The sequence below is a fragment of the Coloeus monedula genome (genome assembly GCF_965178545.1).
Source record: "Coloeus monedula genome assembly, chromosome: 3".
In the NCBI taxonomy this organism is placed as follows: domain Eukaryota; kingdom Metazoa; phylum Chordata; class Aves; order Passeriformes; family Corvidae; genus Coloeus; species Coloeus monedula.
The window spans coordinates 78,990,071-79,014,249 of record NC_138783.1 but is presented as its reverse complement, the minus strand read 5'-3'; the positions used below and the strand labels follow the sequence as shown (position 1 = coordinate 79,014,249).

The 24,179-nt window shown below is 42.2% G+C and overlaps 1 protein-coding gene across 5 annotated transcripts in view; it reads right to left on the bottom strand.

Moving 5' to 3' along the window:
* The window catches only part of MBNL2 (muscleblind like splicing regulator 2), a 107,115-nt gene extending 83,150 nt beyond the window's left edge, over positions 1–23,965 (bottom strand). For 3 of the 5 annotated variants that reach the window (XM_082279094.1, XM_082279092.1, XM_082279089.1), the window contains exon 1: positions 23,837–23,965. The gene's annotated coding sequence lies outside the window, so the exon portion shown is untranslated. Of the gene's footprint in view, positions 1–7,110; positions 7,207–23,836 lie in introns of those variants that run through there. The other 2 variants (XM_082279093.1, XM_082279091.1) reach the window with 2 other exon arrangements.
* Positions 23,966–24,179: the final 214 nt, after the last annotated feature.

Below are 24,179 nucleotides of genomic sequence, written 5' to 3'. Positions count from 1 at the left end.
AGACAAATAATGAATAGTAAACACACAGCACTAGGTTCCAACAAGACACTGCTACAGAGGAAAGATCATGTGGACATTACAGGCAACTCAACAAAGACTTCTGCAAAATATTCAGCAGCTGATGGGAGTATAAAACAAGCAGAACATTTTGCACTATCAAAGGAAAACAAAAAAGAATTAAACTACTGTGTATAGTCATAGAGCATGTAACTCTGTAATGATGAAAGAGTGAAAGAACAGTAACAGCACCATCAGCACTGTGGAAAGGCTTACATGTACAAAGAGGCAACAGCAAGGCTTTTGACAACAGAAAGAATACGAAATTCATATAGACTGATGATGAGGACCACCAGATTTTGACTAGGAGGCAGAGAATGCTCAGTCATTTACCAGTGCCATGGAAAAGACAACTATTTTTGCACATAGCAAACAGCACAAGGGTGAAGTTAAATGGCAGGAGATGTGCTGAAGGTCAAAAATACCAACAAGTTTAAAAATAGCTTTTCACTTAAAAATCAGATTATTTAAATAGTCCTCAGAATCAACAATAGCTATTACAGTTGGGAAGGAAAGCCCTCCTCAAAAAGCCTCTCACCCCTGGTAGCTCAAGCCATGTGCCAGTCCAAGGCACTGGTGTCTTCAGCTTATTCTTCTGCCTTTTTCATTTTTGGATGACAGCTCCTTACAAGAGGCCTAGCTCTGTAACCAAGACTGGCTACAAATCCATAGGGGCACAGTGATCCTCAAGCCCTACCGCAAGAAACTCAACACTTTCATCTCCTATTTCAAACAAATGGATTTCAGAGATGACAGACTCATCCCACCTAGCTTTTGAGCACTTAAATGAGTCACTGGTGATCAAAAAGCACTATCTCCTTCACCCTCCTTGTGCCAAAAGGGAGACAGGCACCTGGGGTCACCATGAAGCCACCAACCTAACTGGACAGACACACGCCCACAAGGACTGGCAGATGGACTGTGCCACTGGCTCTGCACTCCAGAGGAAAGATTTACCACCTTGAGAGAGCAAACAAACCCAAGCACAAACACATTTGCTCTCCAGCCCTACTCTCTCACCTTTCAGTTGTGTCCTCCTCCTCAAGAAACCGTGGAAAGAACCTGGGACAGAACCAGAGTGAAGAACCAAGAGAGATGAGAGGGACTGCATCCCTCGTGCCCCACAGAAGTGTCCAACCACTTCCAGCTCTGCAGATGAGGTCCAGGTCCAGGATACAGATTCAGTTCCAGGTATTGCTCTCCAGCTCCTCCCACCAAGAGGGAAGTCGTGGCTTCTTACAACTTAGGACCTTTTACACCAAGGATTAAGCTGAAGGCTTGTTCCCCGCTGGCGTTTCCACTTCAAAGAGCTGCTACTGTGGATACTAAAGCCTTTGAAAGTGGCCTCACTGCACAGTCCTGAGCATTAAATGAGCTCTTTAAAAAAAAAAGGGGGGGGGGGAAGTGGAAAGTGCACTGGCTTTATAAACACGTCAGTGGGGCCACTTTCCAAGCCTTTCATGCCTTCTCCAATGTGACAGAGAATATCTTAAGAGTTTTTAGCCACCACCCAAACTCCCTTAAAATTATGGCAATAAAGCAATCCATCCCCAAAGTGTTTCCCAGCATTAGCAGAGGGCAACTAAAATACACAAGGGAATTGTAAAAAAAATACACACGAAGCAAGAAAGTTTTTAAAGACAAGCACTAGACTCCAGGACAGCGGCGCGCCGTGCTGCCAGAGCATGTTCAGCATGCCAATAAGGACTGCAGCACTGCAATCCCCAGCACCAGCAGCCCACGCACCGACGTCCTCCTCTGCAAAAGCCTCCTGCCAGCTGGAGAAGGTGCCCCAGGCCACACCACTTTTTGGCTACAGAGTGAGGAGACGAAGGTGGGAAAGCTGGCGTTGTTCTTCTCACAGCAGAGAGAGGCTGCAGAGGGGATGCTGTGCCACAGGTGAACACAACCATCAGAGAAATCCCTTATGTGTTATCACAGCCTTTTAAGTAAATAAGAGCGAGGCAGTGCTGAAGTCCTGAATCATTAATTGGGTGCAGAGGTATGGTCCTGCTAGCAGCAAGCCTGCCTGTCCTGCCAGGGGCACAGCCAGAGGGGTCTGCTGACAAACCAGTGCAGCTCTAGGCTTGAAATATGCATTTAGCTGCTGATAACAGCACTGCAGACAGTCTGAAAAGTGGACGGAAATAGGCAAAAAAGATACAAATGGACTAAACCAGGGCTTTGCTGTCCTACGAGACAGCCACTTTTCCCACCTCAACATTAGCAGGAGTGTCCCACAGAGAGCTGCCAAAGGAGACTGTGAAGGCACAAGCCTGACATGCTGAAACCCAGCATTGAAAGATCATCCTTCTGAGCAATGGAAAATAATGGAAATCCTGTCACTTGGAAATTGTAGGTTAGTTTTAGACTAAGTTCAAAACACTGCCCATGATACCCATAAAGTGCAAAAATCATGACAGATTCTGAAAACTAGGGGCTGGGGGACTGAGCCATTCAGCATACCTGAAGCATATATAACAGAGCATTAGGGGAAGAAAAAAACAAAACGAGCACAAAATTCCTCAGAAACTCAAGTTAAAAAGTATTCAGTCTGGACAGGAGAGAACACTAGAGGGTTAATAAACCAAAAAATTATTTACCAGGCCTCTGTGAAGTGATCATACACAAAAAACATACTGAGAAGTTGCCTTCAGAATTCCCACCAAAAAAAAAAAAGAAAAAGGCATTTCTAACCAAATCCTAGCTTTCTCCTTCCATAAAACTGCCATGGGAAAACATTTCTGCATTTTTCCTTACTTGAACTCTCTGATTCTGCCGACTGTCAGAGGTGCTATACTCCCTGCAGGAGAGAAGATTTTACAGCTCATGAACCTCCAGACTGACCTTGTCTCTATTTATGAGTTCAGCAATGCATGATACCCAGATCGTCCCAAAATGTTTATCATCCACTCAGAAACTGACGAAAAAAATCATTGATCTAAAATGAAAAAATTAATAGAGTCTGATATGAACCATCTGCTCCTATTTCTTAATCCACTTCTTTATGCAACAACTGTATCACTTAATCCCTCCCACTGTCTTTATTAGCTATTGTTTTTGTAGTACAAAAATCACAAAGATGGAAAATTATATTTTTATGAGTGTGTGTGTGTATATTATGTATGTCTGTATGTATTTGTGGACATATATCTAGGGATGAAAAAGGAGGGAGAAGAAAAGAAAGAAAAAAAAGAAAATACTAAGAAGAGTGTGAACCTCTGTGTTTATCAATTTGTTTACAGCTGAGCTCTTCTAACTGGCAAAGTTTCAGGTATCACAAGCCCACCGGGTCCTTTGCCAGACTTACGACTCCAGGAATCTGACAAGTCTTCTGCAGAAGCAGCAAACTGCACACTGGCAGTTCTCAACAGCTTTAGTATTCATCAGTAGCACAAAGAGTCCCCTACATAATTAGTATTTCTTTGTGTTAGTTATAAGGATTTTGCATACAATCCCCTGTTAGGTATGCTCTTCAATCTTCACAGCCCCAGATTTTTCCTTTTTTAGCATGCCGGAAATACTGAACTAAGAACTTGACATCGCCAGCATTATCGGAGAGAGAGCTCGGCGTTTTAACGGCCCTGTTACAAAAGAATAATAAAAAATTGTGGCGATTAGGAAGTTGGCAGATTCTAGAAAGGGGCTGCATAACTTCTTTCTCCTCATGCACCCTCTACTTCAAATAGAGCCAGAAAGTTTGGTTTTAAAATAAGGCTTTTTAAAAAGAAGACTCTGTATATCAATAACCAACAACTGTCACTGCATTTGCTAATAATGTATAAGGAGATTAGTTTAATTAGTCAAACAGTTAATACTGCTATTATTTGAACTAGTTTTCAGCACTGACACTCTTGAAATGAGTTTTATTTTCCTCAGGCTATAATTTCAGCCTGTTTACAGACCAGTTACATAGCACTGGTGCACATTAGTTAACCATAATACATTGTATTACACATTTCAAATTAGCTTCACCATCAAAGGTTTTAAAAAGAAAATATAGACTATCAAATTTTAAAACAAGTGATTTAGCTCGCTTTTGCTAAACTTTTGTAATGGCCATATTCATAAAAAGAGGGAAAAAATAATCTGACTTAAAAAAAAGTGTTTCTTCCCCAGAAGAGAAAAAACAATCCTTGAAGTCAGAAATTTCTAGTAACATTAGGAAGCACAGTATCACTAATAGCTATCATATAAAATTTAAGTATTAGCAATGTGTTAAAACTTTATGCAAAATAATTAATCAGTAATTTCAATTAAACATTAAGTCTTTTTCTCATCTCTTAGTATTATAAAAACTGGATACTTCACTGAGCTTTTACAAATAAACCTAGTATGGATTATTTCTTACATACTTCTGAGCAACAGAGAAGAAGATTCATTCACAGCAGTGGTGATACCCGAGTGCCTGAAATCCCACGCAACATTAAGAGGCATTTTTCTTGCTCAGAAAAAAAAAAAAAAATGATAGCACATAATTATCTCACATTTCTATGAAATGTACACTTACAAATGAAGAAGCTGATTCGCCTTTAAAAATGCTCTATTGTCAAGCACTGTACTTCAGGACCTCTAACTCATTAGAAAATTCTACCTTCAGAAAATAAAGAGAGTAATTCTAAACAAAGTAATTATTCCTTGAAAACAGATGGACTGCACACTGTAAGGTTACCACACTAATAGCTCTGATGAAATACACAGAGCAATTAAGCAGAAAAGATACTACTAAATGAAAAGCGGCACCAGAATCTGGTCCAAAATACTTTTAGTACCAACTGTTTACATAATAAATGTAAATACAGAATATTTAGTATCACCTCTACTCTCCAAGATGAAGGTTCATTTACCTAACCATATAAAGTAGTAGCATATATGCACCTTGACCAGGAAATAATTTTTTAAATCCTTTTGTCATTTGATTGTCTGTCAGTAGTTTGACACAAACTACTTGACTAAGGGATGAATGCAAATTTCCACTTTGGTAGTCAGGCATAACAAGGATAACTCTATATATTGTGATCTTCAAGGTATGGAAACCAGACACTGAAATTACCTGAAAGTAAGAGACTGTCTCAAAACAGGAGACTGAAAAGTTATTTCTGAAAGCTGTGCAGGAAAATAGCTTTACTTGCAAAAACTAAATACTCGTCTCATATTTTATAGCTTGAAAAAGCTTACTTTACTTGCTTCTAATTGTCAGTCTTTGCCTCACATGCTTAACACAGTCTCCATACAAACAACATATTTAAGCATCAATAGTGATAGAGAGTTAAACATACATATCCATACCCTATGGATTTGTAATAATAACACTCTACATGTGTTTCATTTGTCAGCAGAGCTTGAAATTCTCAGAAGAGACAAGGTTGATTTTATGTAGAAGACTGTAGCATTCAAAAATAACCGGCTCATGACCTGAGTATGTGTCAACAACCCAGCCACAGGTCTCCAGCAAGTACTTGGCCAGGGAGCAGGGAAGTCATATCAACCTCCTCTGAGCAGTCAGCTGTGAGGAACTGGGAGGTGACATCAAGAGTTCTGAGTACATGTCCTGTACTTCTCCTTGAAAAATGGGAGGGGCAATGGACAGTTGGTCTAGCAGGGCCTACTTGCTGCAATACTATTAAAACTAGTGTAGCTCATTCCTAGGATAAAGGAAATCTTGAAACTTTCCCCCCAAAATTACATCACTGAAAAGGTTTTCTTAGGCAGCAAAAGGTTCTTCTACCTGATTTCTCTTTAAGAAATTGATCTTCCTCAGTACATACACTTATTTTTTCTATCAACATCCTATCTGAATATAAGTATCTATATGCAGTGAACATAGCTACTACAGGATAAATAAGACGACAACATATTCTTGCTGTCCCACTAAATGCTAATCTTAGGGGAAAAAATTTAAAAAACCCAACTGTATTATATACTGTACATATAAATGATGCTGCTATAACACAAATGAAGTCAGCATGTTAAATCAGGTCATCCATGAGTGACATCCTGAAAAGTACTGAGCATCATCAATGCATATGGCAGTCTGAGAAAGCTTAAGAGGCTTCAGCATATCACAGGATGAGGAAATGTTCTCAGAGCCCTCCTGCAACATGATGGTAAAGTTTGCTTCCTATCTAACAAATAATAGTAACAACTAAAAACTACTCTATTCTTCCAGAGTTTTACAGACTTCTGCCTAAATATCTCTTCCTTCTCTCTAGAGCATTTAACATAAATATTCTCCATTCCTTCCTGAGGCTCCTCCTCTGGAAGAAAGTTGATGTGCCTTAGTACAGTGAAATCATTGCTCTAAAAGCCAGCCTGCTCATTAAATTATTCTGCTAGCTGTGTGTTCTCTCATTAAAAATGTATAAAGATCAGATAATTGCAGCACATAATATCAACCTTGTTTTCCTTGTTTTCATGTACAGGTTCTGTTTTGCTGTCTTTGACAAAGACCTGGAAAGGGCAGCTTTCTACAATAAACTACAGTATGAAAAATTCCCCTGGCTTTCATTGAAGAGCACAAGGAATCACAGCGCAGTCAAAAACACCCATACTTTTATAACAGGGTAAAATACTGTAATCTCATATACTCCTACAAATCTAAAACAGGCAGTCTTGGCTTTAATTAAAGCTTCCGATAGGGAATTATTTAGATCAGCCAGTCTAATTCACCTAAATCTTCAAACATAGCTGCTATAAACTTCACAGATTTCCAGGGTGACTCCTTCTCCTTCTTAAAGCTAGGCTGCACTTCCAGACAACAACCCAGCTAAAAATCCAATTAGGGTAGCAGCACTTCTGAAACACACTGACCTATTTCTTTTTTTACTTGTTTTAATATGCATATACTCATGTTCTATTTCTGAAGAGAGCTATTTACACTGGAAATTAATACCCTTTGAAAACAAGTTACCGTAAAATCCACCTATTTTGCCCAAACAGCATCTATTCACAGGGGAAACAGTGTTTCCCTGACTCCCCCAAGCAACACATACAGTATGCAGTATACTGCAGCAAACTCTTGAAACATTCGATAAAAGACAACAATCCTCCTACCTTGTTTAGCCCTGTCTATTCGACACATTCCCAACGTGAACAGGAACATCTGATATAAACAAACAGCCATATCTTTCCCATCGCATCATGGTAACTAATTCTCACACGAAATGATGAGCAGCCTGTAATGTTTTGGCTTTTTGCTCAGAAAGCCTTGTGACTTATCTGGGGATTTTTCCTCAGATGATGAAGCAAAGACACAGCCTAAACTCTGTTGCTGAAAGACTGCAGCCCTTCCTTCTCACAGAGCCCTCCCAGCATAAGGCAGCCAATCACACCCAGCTTCGTCAACCCTACTGCTCTTAAACTGATCCTAACGGGATGATTGACACAGCAACACAGCACTTCTAATGTGTAAAAACAATGCATCCATACTGATGAACCAGGAATTTCCCTCGCACAGGGAAGGAGTTTTACTGCTGAGGTAAAGTGATAGCTCCATGAAATAACATACGCAGCAAAAGCAAACAACTCCTTTTCCCACCACTGCAACAGCAGCTACACCATTTCTTGCACAAGGATTTTCAAAGCTTTTGCTAATTGTAAACGCGTGCACAAACAACATTTCTGAAACTGCAAAACTGCAGTGATGCCATTTGTTTGTAAAGGTGAGACATGCACCATATTAAATCAAACCATCTATCTTTTATTTTAACATGCAGCCAAAACACACTCCGATTCAGGCAGTAATACTCTCATTTTAACACTGCATAATCTTATGAGCAGTGTCTGCATTTAACAGCAATACAACCATAACATCTTTTTGATTATTTCAGACTGGTTGTTAGGGACTGCAGGTATGGGATGCCTCTCAAAGAAAACACAATGGTGTTTTAATTCATATCCATGGCAGACAAATCCCATCAGCAGCATCTAAACTGGAAGTTCATGCAATTAGCTTGCAACTGATGTTCATTTGTATCAAGGCTCTGGCATAAGGACTATGTATGATACCAGTTGCCATTTTCAAGTCAGGCTGTGGCCAGCTCAACATGCTTGGTACATAAGGTCTGCTGTCAACCAGTTTTCCTATTAATTTTTCTGAAGTTTTAAAACATGAGAACAAAGCAGCCGAGGATTATTAAACAAGAGTTGCAATTAAGAAAAATACAAAAAGGAGCTTAAACTGAAAGTCAATCTTTATCCAAAAAGGGATAAAGACTGCAGTGCAACAATACTTTCGGCAGCAGTTTAGGCAATTCAAGCCATTGCACAAAAAATGTGTAAAATGTGTTTAAAATGCCACTAAAAGTTTAGAAATATGAATAGACAAGAGGAAAACAAAGCTCTCATTCACTGGCAGCTCTGTCCCAAGGCCCCATTGTTTCCTGTGGACTATTTTGCATATTATAAACACAGCTTCCCAAAAATCCATTATTCCTCTATCCAGCAAGCAGCAACTCTCCTTTGGGCTCCACCATCTCCCACACAATTTGTGAAAACCCTTCCCTTCCAGGCATGGCTGCAATGTGTTCCTGCCAAAGAAGGCTCCAGAAGGCCAGCCAACCCTTACTTTCTGTTCAGTCACCCCCTCCATTCTTCTCTATTCTGCCCTATATATAAAAAAAAACAAACCCAAAACAACCCTCCTCAAAAAAACCAAATAGTTGATTCTGGTGGGTTCGAGAGACCCCGAGGACATGGGTGGTAACTCCACCCGTTATTAAGATGGCTTGGTGCATCTCGCCAGGATTTTCCACATTCTTTTGACTTTGCCAAACTTGAGCCGCCCTTGTTAAAAATTTTCCATGCTGGACATCTGCTGCAAGATTTATTGACTTTTCTGCCAAAGCAGTCTGCCTAGTTCTGAGATTGCCTAGACAAAAACATGTTGCTTTGCCATCCTTGTAACTCACAGGGGAACTCTCGCTCCTCTGCCCATGTTGGGGCAGCCTTGAAATTTGGTAAAGTGCTGATCCCTTGCTCTTTTGATACTGTTTTTGAGGGTTTCTTTAATAGATCAAGGCTAGGCTTTTTTGCTATGCATATGAAAATATTTTCCTATTTGACAAAGCTTTAAAACCTGCTAATATTCAGCTGATTCACAGCATCTTTTTAATTTTTATTTCTGATCCCTACAGTGCAAATCTCAGAAACTGTTCTGCAGTGAGCATCCACTTCCTTCAGCCATCAGTCCTTATGCGGCTGGAAATGCACCAGCCCCACAGTGCGACTGAGCATGTAATGGGCTCAGGTTACAGGAGATTAGCAGGATTTCCCCTGTAACTGCTGCTCCCATCTGCCAGAGACCAGACATTGGAGCTGACAGCAGGAAGACAACCTCGCCTGTTGCTCTCATGACCCTTGGGCTGGTGCCCCACGGACGTGCGTGAGACAAGCCCTGGAGAGTGCAGTGCAGAGGGGCTGTCAGAAAGGTCAGGTGGGCCAACACGTGGCATGAGGCTGGGCAGAAGAGGGAGAGCGATGAGAGGGAAAGGGAGGAAGAGATGCAAGAGCCAGAGCCTGGCTGGTCTAGTCGAGCAGGTTACAACACAGAAGAAGATGGTGCCCCTGCCAGACAAGGGAGAGTAAGCAGCACAGGCAGCACCAGTCACCAAGAGCCAGCCCCTCTCCACAGAGCACATGCACATTCATACCACAACACCTGCCGAGACCTTCTGTGGCCCATTAGTCTGCTCCGCAACAGGGAGGAAACTTGCAAGTTACCTCAACCCTTCCCTGCCACAAACCCAAGACAAGTCACTAACACAACCCCTGAAAAGGCACCGGCTCAGCACTGCCTGCACAACCCGATTTCAAGTGGCACTGCTCCACAGTGCACGCACCGGCCTTGAACCACTGCAGAGCTTTAACAGCAGTCAAACGGGGCTGGGGGGCTTCCAGATGGCATTCCTAGGACTCTTGAATCACAAACACAAAACTAGTAGCCACACACCCACCCAGATCCTCATGTGGGTTATTATGTTATAGGTCCTCCCCTGCCAAAGGATCAGAACACCCCCAACTCAATTGGGTGTGCTGAAAATATATCACATCCCATTTGTGAACCCTTTAGCTAAGACCCATCAAACAGTTCAAGACAAAATATACACTCTTTCTCAAAAATGGCACCTGAGTAGTACATATAGTAAGGCATGACTTCATGGACTGCAAAAAAAGAGATTTTTAAAATTAATTGCTCTGTACATTGAGGAGTAAGTAGTTCTCAAATAGAAATGTGCCCATATACCCATTGATTTTTCACATCAGTTAAGAAAAAGGCCAGAATTTCAATTTTCAGTCTGATTTATATAACCATATTATATATTTAACTGTAAAACAACATAATCTTAGAGAAGCTGAGAAATTCAGATGTCAAACTCAACAAAGAATAACAAAGGTAAATTCCAACTCAGAAAATGCCATCTGCTCTGATTGATATGCTCCTGTTATTAATGAACCAAGGGAAAAATGCTTCTAACAGTGACTATTACACACAATTTTCTGAATGGTCCTGATATAACTTTTGGAGAAAAGCGGACTACTTTGGAAGTAATAAAGAGGAGAAGAACTGAAAAGTGCAAAACCCACACAGTTGTTTTCCCTTCCTTACTCTCAAATCACAGCAATTAGGTCTAATTCCAGAAACAACAAAACTTCTCAATTTAAAGGGAGTTTTGCAAGAAGGGTGGAACATATGTAACACTAGCACTGAAGTCACCAAGCAATTTGTGACACTCTGCAGCAGAGAGACGATTTTGAGCTGCGCCTAGATGACCTATGGCAACACTGACATTTTGATAAGTTTGGCAATGACAAAAAGAACTGCAAAACTATTTCCTGTGTCAGTAATAGACTCTTCCCTTAGTAACTTCCCACAACTGTTACTACGAGCAAAATTCAGCTTTGGTAGCTATGGTCTGAATGACAGCATAAAGAAAAGTCAAAGCAGCTGCCAAGATTTCAAAACTAGGCACTCATGCATAATACCACTGATGCCAGCTTTTGCAAAATACCTCAATCTCTATATTGGGGCTGAAGTGATGGTGGAAATCATTATTAAGTTAAAAATTTAAAAGAGTAATATCAAAATTCCAAGTTACTAACTGGGAACAGGTTCTGAAAGGACAGGTCTGGTTTTTGTTTTAAAAATAGGCTTATTGCAAGAACTTTAAGTATGGCTTTTCAACTGTTTTAGCTTCCCACCACCCAGACATCCCAACATCTCCCTAACCTAGGAAAACTGGAGATTGTCTGTAGACAGACAGGAAAACAGATTATTCTATTTTCATCATATATGGTGAGAAAAATATAAAATGAAAACACTCCACAGAAGCAAGCACATATTTAAGTTACATGTTAGGAATCAATCTTACCAAAATTAAGGTGGCTTCTGGAGGCCTTCCAAATGCTCCTTCTCCTTCCACTGCTTGCACAAGGAGTTTAAGCCATGTCTAAATTGTGAGATCCAAACACATGGGTTCAGGCACACATCCAGCCTGCATCCTGGCTTTATTTTAGGATGACACCAATTCCCCATCAGGATGAAAACTAAGTACATGTGCACCATTCCTCTAGAGGGTGGTTCCAGTTGGGAAGGATGATGAAGGCATCAGCCAGAAGAGAACTGCAGTTCACTCCAACCAGGCTTTTGTAGCTGAATGCTTGAGACACATGCACCAGGTGCCATGGAGAGCTGAGCTGCCTCTGGATTGTAGCCTTATGCACTTAGCTTGAAATATATTTCACCAAATATAAACAACCACATTTCACTGAGTCACTCTACTCCCCCTCTCTCTTTATAGTCGCTGAAGAGAAATAGGCATTTGTGGGCTATGATTCATCCTATCCCAAAGTAGCTATTCTAAGAGATTTCATCATATCCTAAAAGCATCTGTGCTTCTGTATTGGTTACCTGAGATGGTCACCCTTAGGTTTCTTCTATCATGTCCTTCATTAAACATGTAGGAGATGAACTCTTACTACAGAAGAAGCCTTATTATGAACATAAATATTTAGATATTTTAGTTACATACACTGGAAAGCACCTTTGATTTTCAAATTCATTCAAATAATTAAAGACATTAGCATAGAGCTAAAGGACACCTGTATTTTGACAATGTACAGTTACAGCTTTGGTGTAAATCCTCAGCTTGCCATAAGCATGTTCCAGCTATGTTGCTATATAAGCTACATAAGCTTGTTCTCTAAGCTATGCTGAATATGTTCCAGGTTTTTTTTTTCCCCCTGACTGAACAGCAATCTTTGCACTCACTCACGCTTTCCTCCTCTGAACAACTGATTGACACCAAATTAACCTAAGAAGAGTTGAACTGGGATTCTCCTCTTGATTTTCTTTTTTGGAGGGTGACATTTTTGGGGAGAGGGAAGGTTGGTAAAACAACCATTATCTTGCTGACTCTATAAGGCAGATACTATAAACTGGCAAAATAATAAGCTCAGTAAAATAAATTGGCAAACCACCTACATTGCCTTACTCTTAGAACACTGACTTATGCAAAAGTTTTTTCAGGGAAGTGATTGTGTTTTTCTTCGTGACAGCTGAAAAAAAAGCTGTTTCCAGTTTTCTCATCTGAAATACCAAATCACAGAAGTATTATAACATTAAAATTTAAATTTTAATCATCCAAACCCAGATATCTACTTTCTTCTAGATGCCCTAGGGAATTTCTGTTGGCCTTCAGTAGCCATTGGTGGAAGGACTGGGTTACTGGTATGTCTTATATTTTCCAGCCCCATGCAGACATCCCAGATATAAAATTATCTAGTGCCGTTTATATGCCATATATTTACATACCTGTAGTCATCCAAAAATGCAACCATTTTCTTCGAAATATTCCTATCAGAATAAGTCTTCCCAAATCTTCCAGCAGAATGTAAAAAGGTTACATACAAAACAGAAACCCTTTACCATCAGCTGCTGAACCCTACCAAAATATGTTTTATGAATCACAAGGAATCACAGGGTGAAAGTACAAGCACTATTTAAGCCAGCCACATATATCATAAATTCAAGATAAATCTCTCTCTGCTTACTGACTTCATGTCCCTCTAGTTTGTACAATCTCTACCACAGCCAGGGACTTACCTAATGGAAGCATCACAAGTCTCTGACTTCGGCTGAAATAAACACCAAATGCTTAAGCCTTCATAGAAATGTATTTTGAATCCATGTGGTTAGGAAGAATACTTCCCAAATGTGTCAAATTAAGAAGAAAGCAAGTGCTGTACCTTTATGTCTTTAATACTCAATTGGAAACAATGTGAAGGCGTAATCCAGCACTACCCACTGGTGCATAAATCATCTTTAATGAGACCCCCATGTACTGGGAAGTTCTTCCATTGCTGATAAAAACATGCTCCTTCCTCCTCAGACCCCTCCATGACTAATTTCCTCCATACCCATTGTTCTGGCCTCAGATTTGGAGTAGTTCCTATTCAAACCCACAACAGGAGGAAACCATTTGATAAATCACCTTTTCATAAAGCCTACTAACCTCAGCCACAAAGTCATGTGGGCATAGGAAAACCCTCGTGTTTCAAGGAGCATAGTGGAGGATGCACATACTAAACTTCTGCCCCTTATCTTGGGGATTTCCAAGCTGCTGGGAAGACAGGAGCAAGATTTGTCCTCCAAGAAGTTCCTAAATGACCAAAACTAATACTTCATGTGACTATATGAGAGATGTATTCCAAGTAAGTTTTCTGCATGTAAACCTAGTATTTTTGAAATCTACTAAGACTCAGTTATCAGCCTCAAATATATTTGAAATCCTGCATATATTCAAGCAATGGCTCAAAATAATATATCTTCGAACAAGTGATGTAATGAGAACTCTCTAATTATCCTTTAAATCAAAAGCCCTATTTTATTACTCCATTATAAATCCAAAGGGAAAAAATGCCACTGAAACTAAGCTACATTATGAATTTTCCCATCTTCAATTAGCACAAAAATAATTCAAAATAACTTGCTCTTTCTAATTCATTAAAATTAATATTGTTTTTGCACACTACTGCAATACAGGTGTAAAACAACCCATCGCTATTTAACAGGTGATGCTACCTCCCATTTCCCTACAAGCTGCCTCTTAACAGCCTGAGACTGTAGGGTAGATGCTCAGGGGCATGCAGCAAAATCAGCAAGCAATCTCCACTGTAAGCAGAGAAACTAGGCTCCAGGAAACTTCACAGAAAATGAAAGCCAATTGGATAATTTTTGTTTTTTAAAATCAGTAAGAGCAGCATTCAATCCCTCAGCCTTTTACAGCAATTAATAACCCACACATGTAAGAGCAGAAGACTCTATATAATTAAAAAAGCATTACTTTGGCAAGAAGAGAGGGCCTGGAGTATGTAAGTACAGGGTTTTATTTCTTTCTGTGAAGTATGGATGACAGGTAGGAGAAAGCTATGCCAAGTGAACTGTTGGCAAGCAACTAGTCTTTTGGTTAACAGGCAGCTCTGTTTTGTGAAGTCTATGAGTTTGTGTTCACTTAGGCAAGCTTTTCTTTAAACATCAGATTTAGATGCATTCAGACATGAGTTTTGCACCAAATTTCCATTTGCACCTCAAAAGAGGTTGCTTTGTTTCAGCTTGTTTTCTGATTACTGTGAAGTGTCAGGAACACTTTGTTGTATAATGCTTTTAAACTTTACATGTGGATCTTTGCCTAATTACTCTGCCACATAATACTATATACATGAATATGAACCTTCATTTTTCCCAAATGCCATGCAACAGAAACCAAGAAATAAGTAGCTGTAAACACAAAGAGAAACAAGAATTGTTTTCACACAGAAAAAAGTAAGCAAACAAGTATGAGTAATGCAGGGCAAGAAACAAGGTCCTCTAGCAGAAGCACTGTGTGGGATAAAATGGCATCCAAAAGCACGACCTCTGAAAACAGCATGTTTCAAGTAGCACATGTCAATATTTAATCCCACCACCAGAAAAATGAAGTAAACTACAGAAAGAATGCCTCAAAAATCAAAATGCATACAGGACTTCATTCACCAGAGATCCAAAGATGGAATGGAGAGTTTATTTGTAGGGAAATGTCTGTAAGGGGATAGCATCCAGCTTTCTAACACAGATACTTCACCTATTCTGTATTTTTGTACGACTGTCCTCTTCCTCTCTCTCTCTCAAAAAAAACCTGTTATAAATTGACGAAACCATTCATTTGGCTGTTCCCCCTCATATCAGCTCTAAGAAGGATAAAATACGACCACTAATACATATTAGTGGACCCAAAATAAGATTAGAAGATATCCTGTCTGCTACCTTTGGCTTACTTAAAGGTAGTACTACTAAGCAAAGGGGTCTGTAGAGAAAAAGTACAAGATGAAGATTACACAGATCTTTTGCTGTGGGGTGTATAGTCTTATGAACTTAAGATTTTAAGCTAAATTTCACTGCAGACCACCTGTCCTTTTGGCAACTACAATGCCGCTTCATTCCCTGAAGCTATCTTCAGCAGACCCACGAGGAGAGGTTTGCCTGTTTGGGCAGGATTGTATTCACCATCAAAGAGTTCTGTCCCTTCCTTCAGGGACAGGTGAGAGCAAAAGAAACCTGTTGACAAAAATACTCTTCTGATCCTCAGGTCATAAATACTTAGGTTAACAAAACTAATCTCAGTATAGTACTGAAACATTACTGTATGAACTACAAAAGCTGTACTGAGGTCATTAAAGTAAGTTTACCACCACGCATCCCTCAGTAGCTGGTCAGCTCAGTCCAAAGTTGTCTAAAAATTCCTTCACTTGAGAAGCGGGGGAGGAATTCTCCTAGAAAACTTGATTGTAAGAAACCTCAGGGGGTTTCTTACCTAGTGCAGCTTCTGACTCAAAAGAAAACTATCATCAAAAGCAGACTGGGTCAGCATGGCTTTGCCTTGGTGAGTCCTGAGAAGCTCAGAGGGCAGATACTTGCTCCTCTGAATGACCTGCCAGTGTGCTGCACTACTCTCCTAGTAACAAGATTTTCCCAACATCCAACCTGAATCTCCAAAGAAACAATTGGTTGTCACTGTCCCTTGAGTCACCTGGCACTACCAAGTAGAGTTTGGTCCTATTATTTTCATAATCATCCTCCAGTAGCCGTAACAGCTACTGGACTGTCCCTTGCCTACTTTTCATCCAAGCAAATAAGCCCAGCTCCCTCAACCTAGACCCCTACTCATAAAAGTAACTTTTCACTGGAACTAGACATGGCAATAGGACTTCATCTGAGCAGAAGTACCACCTTGACAAAAGCCGTGACCACATGCTCAATTCACACTGGATGAACTAGAGAGGCTTCTAGTTTTCGCTTCCCTTTACTACTGGCAGCATATACAAGGGACTATCACTCAGATGTTTTGCATTTGCTTCTTTTGATTCCTCTTTGTACTGCTGACAGAAGGGATATGTTAAAAGCTCTGCATCCTGCACAGAAATGTCCACGGAATTTCAGACCTTTCTACTTCAGCACTCTCAGATATTTTGCGTATTGAATGCACTTCTATTTTATAAAGGTTTCTATGATCAAGCCACCTAACAATAAAAAATGAAGTTACCAGTGCTTATTTTCTATAGGAGTTCCTTATAGGTCCTTTACCTAACAATAAAAAATGAAGTTACCAGTGCTTATTTTCTATAGGAGTTCCTTATAGGTCCTTTAAAAACCCCCAGATTTTATACAGCTTTTTCCAATTATGGCCATCTCCAAAGACTTCTTTTTGAGACAATGTAACTTCAAGAGTGCTGGCAGCTAAAAAAAAAAAAAAAAAAAAAAAAGCCAAAAAATCTAACCTTTATGGATATCCCATTCATTCTGCTCCTTTTTTCAGTCTATTATGCAGAAATCAACAAATAACTAAGAACCCACTGACAAAATCTTGCTGGAGTAAGCAAAGTGGAACTACAGCAGTTTCAATTATTCCTCCTGTTTAGAAAATTCATTATCTCAATCCTAAAAGCCTCTGCACAGTTCTGTACTAATGACACTTTCCCCCATCCCAGTTTGTTTCCAGCAGCAGACTCCACCAGGGACTCAGCAGCAGCAGGGATCAGCTCTAGCAGGTTTGGAAGTGCTCATACCACGTAAGAAAAAACACGTCAACTATCTCTGAAATTTGTAAAGAAGAATGAGGTAAGCTTTCTAGAAAGCAAGAACAGTGCTGTAGTAATCCTCCTGTCAGCCCCAGGGCCATTGCCACAATTCAGATGACCAAACTCCTCTGCTGCTTCGTGAGGGAGGAGTATTGAGATCCACCCAGCTCTGGCCTCCAGTTATTGCCACACCATTACTCAAGTGGCCTCTTTACAGCTCAGGAAGTGGACAGATTTTTTTCTCCCTTCCTCTAATTCACAACAGCAAGGACAGGTTATTTAAAAAAAAAATAAAAAAAGACTGCCTGAAACCACCAACACCATCTTCTTATTGAATGTGCCTCAACATTACCCTGCCCTCATCCTTCCGGTCCACACTCACCACGGCTCCCACAGGAGGCATATCCAGGTCTAACCATTCCCAGATTCAACAGCTTGTGCCTCCAAGACGAATCACGTGCCTCTCCTGTGGGACCCAGCAGTCCGAATGACGCGGCACACTTCATCTGCCATAGTATAAACTGGACCAGGTTTTCCAAGGAATTAGAGGGAAAGAACCAGACAAATCAGATACTTTCTGGTAGCTGCAAGTAGCAGGAGACGTACACTCCACCACAAACAGGAAGCAAAGAGCACAAAGCATTATGAAATTAAGTGAATGAACTGAGTAATGTAAGACCTACCTCTAACTGCCAACAGGCAATGCACAATCCCGAGAGTGAAATACATGATATACATTGCATCACCCAAAGCTCTCTAGATGAGATATAAAACCCACATCTTTTTTCCCTGCTCCTCATGATCCAAGACAAGCAGACAGAAGCACTGTGCTCACCTGTTCTGCAAATGTGAAATCTAAGGTGCTTATATTAAAGCACCTTTATTAGATTTCATTAACCTGAAAAGCCAAAGCTAACATTTATTTACTCAAAGACTACAATAAACAAACAGCTTTAGGAAGGCTACCATTAATGTCTTGCAATGGAAGGTAGCAAAATGCCCTAGAATTATGAATCTTGAGAATTTCAGCAGACACTTTGACAAGGTTGAACGTGATAAAATCCCCAAACCTTATCACCTTGTGTTTTTTAAGAAAAGCCAGTTTCCTCATAGTCCTCTTGGCACCTTCACAGATCACGCCTGGTCCAGCCTGCAAAGCTGACCATATTTTTGACCTAACACTTGACAGAGAAGTTGAACATTATGGATATCACAACACTACTGCAGTTACCACTTGCCTCATTCAGGCAAGTAAAAGCATGGCCAGCTTCCCAGGAACCAGAGAAAGCCTCAGCAGAGTAAGGACTGAGAAACTCCAAAATCTTGCAGAGCTCATCAACAGCAGCAGGGCAAGGGCCTGAGGGCTCAGGGACCCACACATCAACAATGATCAAAACCACAGTCAACTCCTGACAAACATTGCTCCAGTAACATACCCAAAAATCACCCTGACGTTATCAGTATCTCACCATACAAACAGGACAGAAATTCCCAAATGGAGAATAGCAAATAAATGCTGAAATAACTAATGCATCAAAGCCTATGCTAAGGCTTTCCATTCTCAAGGCCTATGACAACCATACAGACATGCTGCACAGCAAGGAAATACTCCACTTTGTGAAAACCTTGCGCACACTTGGAAAGCGCTCTCAGTAAACAAAACTGCACCTCACACATATCCAACAGCCAGCTTACACAGCTGAAGCCAAGCCCATTTAGACATTACTTAATCTTAAAACAGGGTCTGAGACCTGTGAATTCAACCATACTCCTTCCAGCCTGAAATCATTAACAAAATACTTGGAAGTCTTCTTCCTCCTTGAAAAAGTAGCAGTCCTACCGTTGCTGAAGAAACTCATTGTGGATATATTGTCCTGAGCAACCACTGGTTAGTACCAAACCTTCCATTCCAGAAAAAGATAAGCAACAAAGCCAACTATTGGCTCACTTCAATAACCCTAACGCTACAGACCAGAGACATCAAATGAAAGGACATCCTAAAGAAAGGACACAGATCTTCCCAAACTTCAAATTTTCTCTTTTTAGAGGAAGTATGGGCTGATATATACTCAACCTCACAGACCTCCTTTTTGATACCATCAGGAATGAAATATTTGTCTCACCAGGGAGGATACCTCAAAAGGGCCCACAAAAATATTATGAATAGTCTGGGTCCTTCCAGGATAAACTAGGGGCAATGGAGAAAGGCAGCAGTGGAAAGCTGCTTCCACATTACTTGTTCCTTCCTCTACAGAGACCTACAAAACTCAATTGCCTATACACTACTTTCTAACTTCAGTGTCAAACCACTAGGTCAATTAGCCAGCAACAGTCTCAAATTCTCCCATTGTGAAGACACAACAGACCTGTTTAATCTTCAGCAAAAACAACTGCAGCACCATCCAAAGAAGGAGGAATAGCTGAAATTAAAAGTAAACCTGGAATTCAGTGGAGAGCAGAGGAAAGCACTGTCAAGAGTTTGCAGCCACAGACAGACCCTAGGTTTGTTGCTTTAAGATACATGATCCCAGCTCATCATAGGTCAGAAGTATTTCTGGCCTTTACACTGACATTATACTTTCATACTGAAATGCTACTCAATAACAGCATGGCTGCCTCAGCTCTCTCTAGGCAAAGAGTCATCTGTGTCCCCAGTGCACTCTGGGCAGCCCATGAAGCCTTCCAATCTATGAAATTTGATTACTCCAGAATGTGTTATGTCCTTCCCCAATAACACAGTATCATACCATCATCCTCCCATCTTCCAGGCTGCATCCTCACGGTGCTCAAACATCTACCCACTATCTTACAGCTCCCTGTATCTTACGGCCCCGGCCCTGGGCAGCAACAGGGCTACTTTGGCCTCTGCAGAGGAATAGCCCCTGATAGTCTTCACTGCCATCAGTCACCCAATGTGAGCTCAACACGTTGGCACGCAGCTGCAAGGCAAGATAAACTGTTGAGTTCTTCAGCACTTTAAGATTTTTGAAGAGGTCTACTCTTTCTTCATACCTGTAGTTGATTGAGCCATATATTTTTATTCCAAAGTTAGTTGAGTGTTTTGATACTGTGTTCCTCTAAAGCCTTAAGCCAGTAGATTGTGTCAAATACATTTACCACAAATAATCCAACCACAGTGATCAAGACAGCAAAATGCACAGGGAAAGAAAGTATCAGCAGTAGAAAAGAAAGAGATTGTTTTTGTTTTTAAAGGTTTATTCACGAGAAACAAGCAACTTGAAACTGAAAAGCATTTTTTATTAACACTCTGTCTTGACTTTCACTTCAATGACATTTTAATGAACACTTTCTAAGTAGCTCTACTTGCAAATGAACGTGGGAGAATATTGAAGAAAGGTAATGGGAGGGGAAAAAAATAATCCATCAGTCATTTTATTTCTTAGATGCCTCTGAGAAAATAAATAATAATTCATCAGGGGAAAAGTGATCCAGCAAAGATTCGACTGTTAAAAGACATCTGGAAAGGAATAATAAGTAGACTGGAAGAGTCTGAGTTATGATAGAGGGCTATGAAGAAAGATACAGTGTGATTGGGAAGCCAATTAGGTGACTTTGTAATTCTTCAAAGATGAAGGGAGCGTGTTCCCATCTGTCCTGAGTACTTCAGCCACAGACAGCTAACAATAAACTGTCAGAAAAAAATTTATAGAAGAGCAGTAAATGTGATTGTAGGACTGGCTGGAGCCATGAGAGGCGAGATTTCTACCCTGGTAACTGACAGCATGAAAATACCTTCTTTGATAACAAGTTTAATGTGGTTCATAGTTCTTTATTTCTATTTTTATTGCCAAATTCAACCAAATTCAGAAACCTTTGAGTAGAACTACAGTAAGACCTGTGAGGGCCTATTAAAAGGGGAGGGAGGAGTGAAGGCAATATAAACAAACAAACTGTTCATTCACCTAGCATGGGATGAGTTTCAGCGAGAACATGCCAAATCTAAATAAATTAGGCTACATAATTCTACTTGGCAGCATAAGGAGTAAAATAATCATGTAGTGTTGCTGAGATTCCAAGAGCTACCCAGAGGATGCAAAAAATCTAACACCATGAGGCAGCAATGGGAATACCAATTTAATACACTTTTTCTTTCTTCCTGCCATAAATCAGGACAAAAAGTTAACAGAACTTTTTCCAGTGTCCTGTAACCAAGCTTTTAACCCAAGGAAAAGCAAGACTAAGAAGGTTTCCCAAACGGCAGTCACATGCCATTGGTGGCAGAATTCATGTACTACTTTTGCTATGGTCGGTATACCACAGTTTAAGAATCCCTAGGTTAGGAGAAAAAGCAGTCTGTTTAGTACTGCACAGTACAATTCTAGAGACTCTGCAACCAGCAGAGAAACTGCAGAGCATCTGGAGTATCAGAGATGAAAATTTCACCCACCAAGTGTTAGCAGCAAGTAGACTTTATTTTTAATCTTCTTATGACAACTGTTATTCTATAAAAGCCAAATTTAAGAAAATGATGCTCAGATGAAGATTTCAGCATCACAATCCCAAACATACCAATTCCAAAGACGAGAGATTTTCGCAGGTTTGCTGTTGACTAAACCCAGGCCATTTCTTCAGAGGCCCATAAATAATAGAGGAGATAAGTTTCAGAGGGGAAAGTATGTTGAAGTGACATGTGCTATGTCATCCACCCACCTATCTGCACAATGCAGATAGGTACCACTCCTGTGGTGACAGCAGGGATACCACAACAAAACAGCCCATTTCTTCAGCTGCAGGAAAACAGGCACCATCCTGCAGGCTACCTTGCATGGACAGACAGACAGACCCTTACGCTGTACAAATCACCAGGGTGGCCCACTGCTGTTCCAAATTTTACTGATATGTAGATGAGCCATAGCATGTGCCTGCAACTATGGCAAGCGCCAAAGACTGGCGTGCCCCAACTGGGAGCCCCAGCCTGTGGCAGAACTTCTGTGCCTATGATCTCAAATGAGCAGCACTGGAGCTGGCACCCCACCACCACCTTACCACTGGAGAGAGAAACCACAGGGCTGGCTCTACCCAGGGGTTCACAGATCCTCCAAAAGCATGAGGTTGACACTGCACAAAAGGGCCTTGTCCACAGTGGGAAAAATTACATCCCTTCCAGCAGCAGTATCAACTGTACTCGATGAATGCAAATAGTATTAGTGCCAAATACAAGCTACAAATTGACATAATTGATGCTGGAGCAACTTTTTTTTTTTTTTTTTTACTTTAAACATACTCAGAAACTGTATGAAAGACGCTTTCCACTAGTCCTTGAAAGTAACTTTAGAGCATTTCCCAGAAGAGTTGAAACATGTATTTAGCCCTAAAGCTTACCGCAGGTACCTTTTTCATTTGCACAGTGTGGTATGTACACACACGAAGGGAAAATAGAGGACAGATGGCTAAATCTATGTATACTTACCAAGGTACGAATACCACGTTAAAATCATAAGCACTAGGCCAAGTCACATGTTTAAAATTAATTACACTTCCGCTACTACCTACAAGTCCACACTGCTTTAAAAATCTACAAGTCTGAACAAGATACGTCAGTGTGACACGATCACTTAAGTACATTAATCCCACATGGATATCCTCTGCAGCTGAATTAAAGGCACACAAGTTGTTCCCTGCTACTGTTCAAATACATATTCAGCCACATTACTGCTGTCTGTTTCGCTCCCAGCAGAAATGTAAATATGCCCAAAAGAAACAGAAAACAAAACATCTGGAAACAGAAGCCTATAGGCAATGTTCTCACAGTTCAAAAAATACGTGTGCATATTCTGTGTATATGTAGACAAATACATATGTACGTACATGGAATAAATATATAGGGTTTCCACGCAAAACCAGCAGTAAGAAAAACATTTAATTTCAGACAGTTTTTCCCCCTCTGTCACGCTCACCTTCACGGGTGGCAGTCCCGTATCGTGTCCCCCCCACGAACCTGCCCAGCGCTATTCCCCGCTGGCTGCAGCGAGCCCCCGGCGCAGGGATGAAGCAGGCGGGCATGGAGCGGGGAGGGAGGATTTGGAGGAAGCCGCTGGGGCGGCCACGGCCCCACGGGGCCCTTTCCCTTTCCCTTCCAGAAGTAACACAAAGTTATGACTCCCGCTCGCCGCTCTCCCCGCTCGCACGCCGTGCCAAATGCTGAGTTAACAAAACCATAAATCACCGCTGAACCAGACGCGACGGCCCGGCAGCAGCGCCCGCCGCCTCCCGCCCCGTCCCACGCCGCGGCGGCTCCCCCAGGGAAGCGAAGGGGAGGCGAGCAGCGGGGGCAGCGGGCACCCGAACCGGCGCGGGGCTCGGGGCGCCTTCCCGCGCCCTTGGCGGCGGCAGCGAGAGGGAGCGGGGGTCCAGGTGCGGCGGGACGGGCAGCAGCGGCAGCTCCCCGCGCAGGGAAGCGCCGCGGGCCGCCGCGGCCGCCAGGCTCCCCCGGGGCCGGCGGCACCGCTGCCGCGACTCCTCCCCGGGGCGCCGGGCAAGCCGAAGTCCCGCCGCCACCGCGCACCGGCCGCGTCCCCGCGCGGCCCGGCCCCGCGGCGAGAGGACACGGGCTGTCCCCGCGCTGTGGCCCCGCAACCACTCCGGAGCGGGGGTGGGCTGGCGGCGGCGCGGGGGGAACTGGCGGCGGCGCGGGCGGCTGCCTTACCTCGGAGCGGAGCGCGGAGCGGGGGGACACCCGCTTCTCCCAGCCGGGCGGAGGTGGCTCCGCGCAGCAGCGGCTTGTCACCTCTCCCGCCGCGACCGCGACGGCGGCGGCTCCTCGCGTAGGGGCGGTCCGGCCCCTCCCTGCCGGGGCCGAGCGCCGCTCGCACCGCCCCGGGGCCGGGCCCGCCCGCCGCAGCCCGCGCCGTCCGGCCGCCGCCGGGGCCGGGGAAGGGGCAGCGGCAGCGCGGGGGCCGGGGCTCCCGCGGGGTGCGGGCCGGCCCGCAGTGTTTTGCCCCGAGCCCGGCCCGCCTCGAGGACGGGCCCGAGCGTTTCCTCCGCAAAAC